Here is a 9,454-nt window from a genome sequence, read left to right as displayed (position 1 = left end):
TCTGCACTGATCCAATTTCCTAAAACAAACTGAGCCCCATTTGCCTGTGACCCATATCCCTCTGACCCTTTCCTTTCCATGTACCTGTCCAAATGTCCTGTAAATGTTGTAATTGTATGAGCAACTGCCATTTGCTCCAGCAGCTCATTGTATATATGCACTACCCTTTGTGTGAAACAGTTGCCCTCAGGTCCCTTTGAAATCTTTCCCCATCAGCTTAAACCAATGCAATCTAGTTTTGGACTCCTGTACCCTGGGGACCTTGTCTATGCTCCTTGCGATTTTATAAGGTGACACTTTAGCCTCCTTCTCTGCAGGGAAATAATGTCCCAACAAATCTAGCCTGTCCCTATAACTGAAATCCACCACTCCCAGCAACATCCTGGTCAATATTTTCTGCACCCTTTCCAATTTAATCACATCCTTTCCATAGCACAGCAACCAATATTGCACACAGTATTCCAAATGTGGCTTCCCAATGTGTTGTACAGCTGTAATATAACATCCTGACACCTTTTCTCAATGCTCTGACCAATGAAGGCAATCACCCTGTCTACCTGTGATGCCACTTTCAGGGGGCTATCTATCAGCACTCCTGGATTTCTCTATTTGATAACACTCCCAAGGGCATGAGTATAAGTCCTGCCCAGGTTTGTCTTACCAAAATGCACTACCTCACCTTTGTCCCATCCAAACTCTATGTGCCATTCCACTGCCCATTGACACAGTTGGTCATGATCCATGTGTAATCTTAGAAAATCTTCTTCACTGTCTACTAGACCACCAATTTTGGTGTCATCTGGATAATAACCATCCCTCCTCTCTATGTCCTCACGTACTCATCCAAATCATTCATGTAAATGATGAACAATAATGGCCCAGCTCCGATCATTGTGACACACCGATGGTCACAGGCTCCAGTCTGAACAACAACCCTCTATCATCACCCACTGTCTCTTACTGTCAAGCTCATTTTGTCTCAAATTGGCTAGCTCTCCCTGGATTAACTGTCGACCATGTGGAACCTTGTTGAAGACTTGCTGAGGTCCATGCCAACAACGTCTACCCTTCTGCCTTCATCTTTCTTCTTTTTCAACTCTTCAAAAAAACTGAATCAAGTTTGTGAGACATGATGTTCTAGAACCTATCTGTCTGGTGTTCTGGGTAATAGTACAAATTCATTCTGCTGTCCCTCTCTGTCTTTCTCGTTGTTTCTCACATTGCTTGCTCCTAGATCAACCTCAACAGTGTTCAGGCTCAACTCTGGATATTAACTTTCAGTCTCAGTTTTAGCTTTGTCCTGACGTTCTTGCTGCTTCAGGCTCCAAACCAAGCACTGTAAATGTAAACTTCCCAAACTATAAAGACCTCTGTCACCTAAAAGGACATGTTCCACGGATAGTTCGGAATCAATCCACTGACCTTGTGAATCTGAACTGAAATTATGTTGCGTCATCATTAATGTCATTTGTTCAAAAAATGCAGGAAATTCCTCCTAAGATTTGTATTCAGCCATCAGTTCACATTCCTTCAGAAATAGCCAACCAGCTTAGTATATCCCAAAGAGATAGACCAAAGGTGAAGGGTATTCAGCCAGCTGCAGTGCAGTCCTTGTTGCAACGAATGGAAATGGCATTGAATATACAGACACCAAGCTTCTAAAAACTAATATCATCAAAACCAGGTCACCTTCTTGATTCTTCGAGTGTTGTCTTGTGTGCAAGAATTATTGGCCACAAGGTATTGGACTATTTCTGGTGTCTTTCTTTCATTAGTGAGAGTGGTTACGTTACTCTGAGAGAACAGACAAGGCCCTTGGTTAAATTGCCGAGACAATCCAACAGCTCCTCTGTAGTGACCCACCAACAGTGGTCATTGATGAGCATTCCAACTTTTCACACTATCTCAGAACAGAGGATCCGTAACGTTTTCTTTGATTCTCACCAAAATACCCACAACGTAGTGCTCCCTCAGCTCTGTATCCCCACCCCACCAGTGAAGTAGACACCAAAAACGCACCAATTATAGTACAGCTCTCTCTCTCAGGACTGACCTCTTCATAGCACATCACTCCCTCAACAATAACTCCCACACACAGAGAGCTCTGTCACTGTTGACCCTTCGACTGTATCACACACTATCAGTACTGTCCACAATTGCAACTTGGATTATACACTGTACCGAGTCACAAAGGTGGGTGTCCTTGACAGATTCACAAAGTGAATCGTGCTGATTAACAGATAGTGTTGTATTAAAATGTCTCAAGTTTTGATGAGGTTTGAGAAGCAAACATTATTAAATTAATACAACACTACAGTCACAAAGATGTGCGGGTCAGATGAATTGGCCAAGCTAAATTGCCCGTAGTGTTAGGTAAGGGGTAAATGTAGGGGTATGGGTGGGTTGCGCTTCGGCGGGTCGGTGTGGACTTGTTGGGCCGAAGGGCCTGTTTCCACACTGTAAGTCTAATCTAATCTAATATTTTAAAATCATCAAAGTGGTTCGGATGTGGTGTAGATAGTGAACAGTCAATCTGCAGTAAATGTTCAGCAAACAATTGTGGTGATGAAAGTGAAATGTTTTCTTCTGTGTTCTTTGTAACAGGTTTAAGCAGGGAAGCATACTGTATACCTATCAATGTATCCATCAATGATCAGGTAACTATACCACGGAGACAAGTGCAATTTGAACAGAAATATATGCTACAATTCAGCAATTGTTTTGAAAATCACTTTTATGCTACCCAGGGGAGGGAAATCATACATTTTTACCAAATTTTTGACTATTGCTTCCACATGGTGGGTCCAGGACAGATTGTTGGTTATCATCACTGTTAGGAATTTGATGCTTTTGATCCTCTCTGCCTCAGCTCCATTGATGTAGATAGGGGCGTGCCTTCCACCTTGCTTCCTGAAGACAACGATCAGTTCTTCTGTTTTGCTGATTATTGAGAGAGAGATTATTATCATGGTACCAAGAAACCTATCTCCTTCCTGAATTCTGACTCAGCATTGTTTGAATTGTCATCTACAATAGCAGTGTCATCAGCAAATGTGTTGATGGTGTTCATACGAAATTTGGCCACACAGTTGTGAGTCTACAGGGAGTATGTGGGGGCTGAGTGCCCATCCGCACAGGGCGCCAGTGTTCAGGGTTATCGTGAAGCAGTGCTGTTGTCTACATTTACTGATTGTGACCTATCAGTGAGAAAGCAGAGGGAGGAGCCGAGACCTCGGTCTCAGAGTCACAAAGTCATAGAGATGCAGAGCAAGGAAACAAACCCTTTGGTCCAACTCATCCATGCTGACCAGATAGCCTGAATTAATCTAGCCCCATTTGCCAGCACTTGGCTTATATCCCTCTAAATCCTTCTTATTCATATACCCATCCAGATGCCTTTTAAATGTTGCAATTGGACCAGCCTCCACCACTTCCACTGCCAGCTCATTCCATGCATGCACCACCCTCGGCATGAAAACATTGTCTCTTCGGTCCCTTTAAATGTTTCCCCTCTCACCCTAAACCAATGTTAAATGTTAAAAAGCATGTCTCCACACCACCTCTGTTTTCTACCTTTGAGCCAGTTCTATATCCAAATGGCTAGTTCTCCCTGTATTCCATGAGATCTAGGAGAAAATGAGGACTGCAGATGCTTGAGATCAGAATCAAAAGGTGTGGTGTTGGAAAAACACAACAGGTCATGCAGCATTCGAGTAGGAGAATCAATGTTTCTAGCTTAAGCCCTTCATCAGGAATCCTTTCCAAATACATGTAAATTCTGCCCCTCAGATTCTCTCCCAAACCTGTCCAATACCAATGTCAAGTTCTCCAGTCAATAATTCCTTGGAGTTTCCTTACCACCTTTTTTAAAACATTGCACTACGTAACCAAAGTTCAGTCTTTCTGCACCTATCAATGATGCAAATATCTCCGCAAAGTGCCCAGCAATCACTTTCCTAGCTTCCCACAGAGTTTTAGGTTACAACTGATCTGTCCCTGGGGATTTTATCTGTTTTAAGACATCCAGCACCACCTTGCCTGGAATATGGACATTTTTCAAGATGTCACCATCTATTTTCCCACATTCAATATCTTGTGACTCATGTGACTCAGCCAACATTGTCTATCTTTTACGTTGCAGGCAAGAATGTCCTGAGGCATGGTACATTGGGGAAACTGAGCAAAGGCTATGGCAATGGGAGTGTTCCCTCCCAGTTGGGGAACACTTCAGCAGTCCAAGATGTTCAAACTCCGACCTTCGGGTGACCATCCTCCAAGGCAGACTTCGGGACAGGCAGCAGCGAAAAGTGGCCGAGCAGAGGCTGATAGCTACGTTCCATGCCCATAGGGAGGGCCTCAACCAGGACGTTGGGTTCATGTCACACTACAGGTGGCCACCATTGCACTATATACACATACAGACACTCCTGCACACACACATGCACACACACACACATGCACGCACAGGCACTCCTATACACACACGTGCACACGGACACACGTATACACAGACATACACACACACACAGCTCCAGACACACACACACTCCCACAGTCAGACATGCATCCTCTCAGACTTAGAAAACTCTACACTCATACACACATATACACTCTCTCTCAGAGACACACACAACCCTCAGACCCAGACACAACACACAAACACACACCCACACTCCTACAGACACACACACTCCCACATGCACCCATTCACAGACGTAGACACTCTACAGTCATATACACACAGAAACACTCTCTCACATTCACAAAGCCCCACCTCAGACAGACAGCCACACACACAAAAAAATTGTACTTGCAGAGTTACGTTGTACTTTGCTCAAAAACTGCATGAATCCATGTAAGACTCTGTTAACTCACTTATTTGGATTAGAATCAGTCTAAACATTATGGCACAGACAGAGAACACAGGGGGATAACACCTTCAATATATGGTCTAGCTAACACCAATTGCTACAGTTAACCTGAGAATGTAACCTTTTCAAAAAATGTTTGTGATTTACATATGAAAGAAGTGAAACTATCATGGTATTCGAACAGATGAAAGACTCAACAAACAATCAAGGTATTTTTCAATGTATAATTTCAGTTACGTCACACTGTAAACTTTTGCTACATATTCCGTGTCTTACAATTGTGTCCTCCACTACCACTTGATGAAGGAGCAGTGCATCGAAAGCGAATACTTCCAATTAAACCTGTTGGACTAAAACCTGGTGTTATGTGATTTTTAACTTTGTACACTCCAGTACAACACCAGCCTCTCCAAATCATATCTTCCATGTCCTTCTCCACAGCAAACACTGATGTAAAATACTTGTCTAGAATCTCCCCCGTCTTCTGTGGCTGAACATATATTTACAGCTTCACTGAACTTACAGGGAGAGAATAGGGTAACTATTTTCTCCCTAGTTACCCTTTTGACCGTAATGCATTTATAAAATCCTTTTGGATTTTGTTAATTCTATTTGCCAAAGCTATCTCATGTCCCCTTTTTGCTCTCATGATTGCCCTCTTAAGTATACTCTTACTGACTTTGTACCCTTCTAAGGATTCACTTGATTTTTTGAGAAGATTTGTAGCTCAGGTTAAGGTTCTGGATGTAAGTTTGCTTGCTGAGCTGGTCATTTTTAGAGATCACCAAAGGCGGCACGGTGGCACAGTGAGTGGGCGGCACGGTGGCACAGTGAGTGGGCGGCACGGTGGCACAGTGGTTAGCACTGCTGCCTCACAGCGCCAGAGACCCGGGTTCAATTCCCGCCTCAGGCGACTGACTGTGTGGAATTTGCACGTTCTCCCCGTGTCTGCGTGGGTTTCCTCCGGGTGCTCCGGTTTCCTCCCACAGTCCAAAGATGTGCGGGTTAGGTGAATTGGTCATGCTAAATTGCCCGTAGTGTTAGGTAAGGGGTAAATGTAGAGGCATGGGTGGGTTGCGCTTCAGCGGGTCGGTGTGGACTTGTTGGGCCGAAGGGCCTGTTTCCACACTGTAAGTCATCTAATCTAATCTAGTGGCTCACTGAAGATGGTGACGAAACGTCTGAAAATGAAACTTCCAACTCAGCAAGCAAACTTACACTGACAATTGGTAGGGGAGTCTGTAGTACAACCCCAATTATGTAATTATTCATTTCTTAGTTCCACCAACCATGCAGTGAGTTTATCACTCTTCCCTGTTAGCGCTCTTGCATTGAAATAACTGTGGCTTAATTTATCAGCCTTACCTCGCTCCCTACTCTGTTCCTGTCTGTCCTGATTATTTGACTGACTCCTTTTCCCAACTGTACCAGTCACAGAATAATCTCTTTCTTCATTATCGCTCTGGGTCTCCACCCTCCTCCAACATACTTGTTTAAAACCTCCCAAGCAGTTCCAGCAAATCTCTCTGCCAGCATATTAGACCACTCCCAATTCAGCGAAAATCTGTCTTTCATATACAGGTCACTTCTACCACAGAAGAGATTTCAATGATCCAAAAATGTGACCCTCTCACTCTGCCTCATAGTGACCTCTCCCAGTCTGCCTCACATTAATCCCTCCGAGTCTGTTTCACAGTGAACCCCTCCCATTCTGCTCAGTGACCCCACCCAGTTTGTTCACATTAACCCATCCCATTCTGCCTCTCAGCGACACCTCACAGTCTACTCACAGTGACCCCTCCCAGTCTACGCATAGTGAACCTTCCCAGTCTCTCACAGTGACCCCCTCCCAGTCTGACTCACAGAAACCCCTCCCAGTCTACTTACAGTGACCTTTCCCAATCTGCATCACAGTAACCCCTCCCAGTATACTCACAGTAACCCATCCCAGTGACCCTGCTCAGTCTGCCTCACAGTAACCCCTCCCAGTCTACTCACACTGACCCCTCCCACTCTGCCTCACAGTAACCCCTCCCAATCTGCCTCAATGACCCCTCTCACTTTGTCTCACAGTGACCCCTCCCAATATGCCTCAATGACCCCTCCCACTCTGTTTCACAGTAATCCTTCCCAATCTGCCTCACAGTAACCCCTCCCACTCTGCCTCACAGTGACCCCTCTCAATCGGCCTCACAGTAATCCGTCCCAATCTGCCTCACAGTGACCTCTCCCAATCTGCCTCACAGTGACCCCTCCCAATCTGCCTCACAGTAACCCCTCCCACTCTGCCTCACAGTGACCCCTCCCACTCTGCCTCACGTAACGCCTCCCAGTCTACTCACAGTGACCCCTCCCAGTGACCCCGCCCAATCTGCCTCACAGTGAAGCCCCCTTTTCTGCCTCACAATAACCCCTCTCACTCTGCCTCTCAGTGACACCTTACAGTCTGCTCACAGTGACTCCTCCTACTCTTCCTCACAGTAACCCCTCCCAATCTGCCTCAATGACCCCTCCCCATCTGTTTCACAGTCACCCTCCCACTCTGCCTCACAGTAAACCCTCCCAGTCTACTCACAGTGACTCCTCCCAACCTGTCTCACAGTAACCCCTCACAATCTGCCTCCCAGTGACCCCTCACAATCTGTCTCACAGTAACCCCTCCAAATCTGCCTCACACTGACTCCTCCCAGTCTACTCACAGTGACCCCTCCTAGTCTGCCTCACAGTAAACCCTCCCAGTCTGCCTCACAGTAAACCCTCCCAATCTGCCTCACAGTGACCTCTCCCAATCTGCCTCAATGTGTCCCCTCTCAGGCTGTCTCACAGTTGTGGGCGGCACGGTGGCACAGTGGTTAGCACTGCTGCCTCACAGCACCTGAGACCTGGGTTCAATTCCCGACTCAGGCGACTGACTGTGTGGAGTTTGCACGTTCTCCCTGTGTCTGCGTGGGTTTCCTCCGGGTGCTCCGGTTTCCTCCCACAGTCCAAAGATGTGCAGGTCAGGTGAATTGGCCATGCTAAATTGCCCATAGTGTTAGGTAAGGGGTAAATGTAGGGGTATGGGTGGGTTGCGCTTCGGCGGGTCGGTGTGGACTTGTTGGGCCGAAGGGCCTGTTTCCACACTGTAAGTAATCTAATCTAATCTAACCCCTCCCTCTCTACTCACAGTGACCCCTCCCACTCTGCCTCACAGTAACCCCTCCCAGTCTACTCAGACAGCTTCACAGTGATACTGACCTGCTGGCACACTCATGGACACATAGAAAATAAGTGCAGGAGTAGGCCATTCGCCCCTTCAACCCTGCACCACCATTCAATATGATCATAGCTGATTCGATCTTAGGATTCCTCTCCCATTTTCTCTCCATACCCCTTGATCCTTTTAACCACAAGCTCCCTCTTGAATGTATCTAGAGAGCCGGCACCAACTGTTTTCTGTGGAAGAGAATTCCACAGGGTCACAACTCTCTGAAGAAATGCTTCCCCATCTCAGTTCTGAAGACTTATCCCTTGTTCTTACATGTTGGCCCCGAGTTCTGGACGTCCCCAACATTGAGAACATTCTTCCCACATCGAGTCTGTCCAGTCCCACAATAATTTTATGTTTTACTATGAAATTCCCTCCTCATTCTTCAAAATTCCAGTGAGTACAAGCCCAGGCAATCCAGTCTTTCTTCATCTGTCAGTCCTGTCATCCCGGGAATCAGTCTGTTGAACTGAATCATTGCTGAACTATCCCAATAGCAAGGATACTCAGACTAGGCATCCAGAACTGCACACAATACTCAAGATGTGACCTCACCAAGGTTCTGTATAACTGCAGCAAGATATCCGTAGTCCTATACTCAAACCCTCTCACTGTGAAGGAGAGCATGCTGTCCTCACCGCCTGCTGCACCTGCATGCTAACCTTCAGCAACAGTTCCACCATGTCACCCAGGTCTCGTTGCTCCTCACCTTTTCCTAAAATGCTACCATTCAGATAATGTGTCTTCCTGTTTTTGCCAGCAAGTGGATAACCTCACATTTATTCACATTATCCTGCATTTGTGAGTACTTAGCCACTCTGCCAGCCTGTCCAATCACCCTGCAACTTCTTAGCATCCTCCTCACAGCACACACTGCCACCCAGCTTAGTGTTGTCTGCAAATTTGGAGAAAATGGGTTCAATTTCTTTGTCCGAATCATTAATATTTATTGCGGACAGGTGGGATTCCAGCACTGAACCCTGTGGTATCCCACTTGTCACTGCCTGCTGCTCTGAAAAGATCCCATTTATAACAACTCTCTGCCAACCAGTTCTCTGTCCACGACAATGCACTATGTCTGATACCATGAGCTTTAATTTTGCTTACTCATCTCTTGTGTGGAGTCATGTCAAAATCCTTTTGAATGCCAAAAGACACAACATTGGCTGATTCACCAGTGTCTACTCTATGAATTATATCCTCAAAAAATTCCAGAAAATTTGTCACGCATGATTTCCCTTCAGTGAATCCATGCTGACATGGCCCAATCCAGTCACCGCTTTCCAAATGCTCAGTTATTATTTCCTTTATAATTGACTCCATCATTTTCCCGACC

The sequence above is a fragment of the Hemiscyllium ocellatum genome, chromosome 33, assembly GCF_020745735.1.
Source record: "Hemiscyllium ocellatum isolate sHemOce1 chromosome 33, sHemOce1.pat.X.cur, whole genome shotgun sequence".
NCBI classification, from domain to species: Eukaryota; Metazoa; Chordata; class Chondrichthyes; order Orectolobiformes; family Hemiscylliidae; genus Hemiscyllium; species Hemiscyllium ocellatum.
This window is presented reverse-complemented; position numbering follows the sequence as displayed.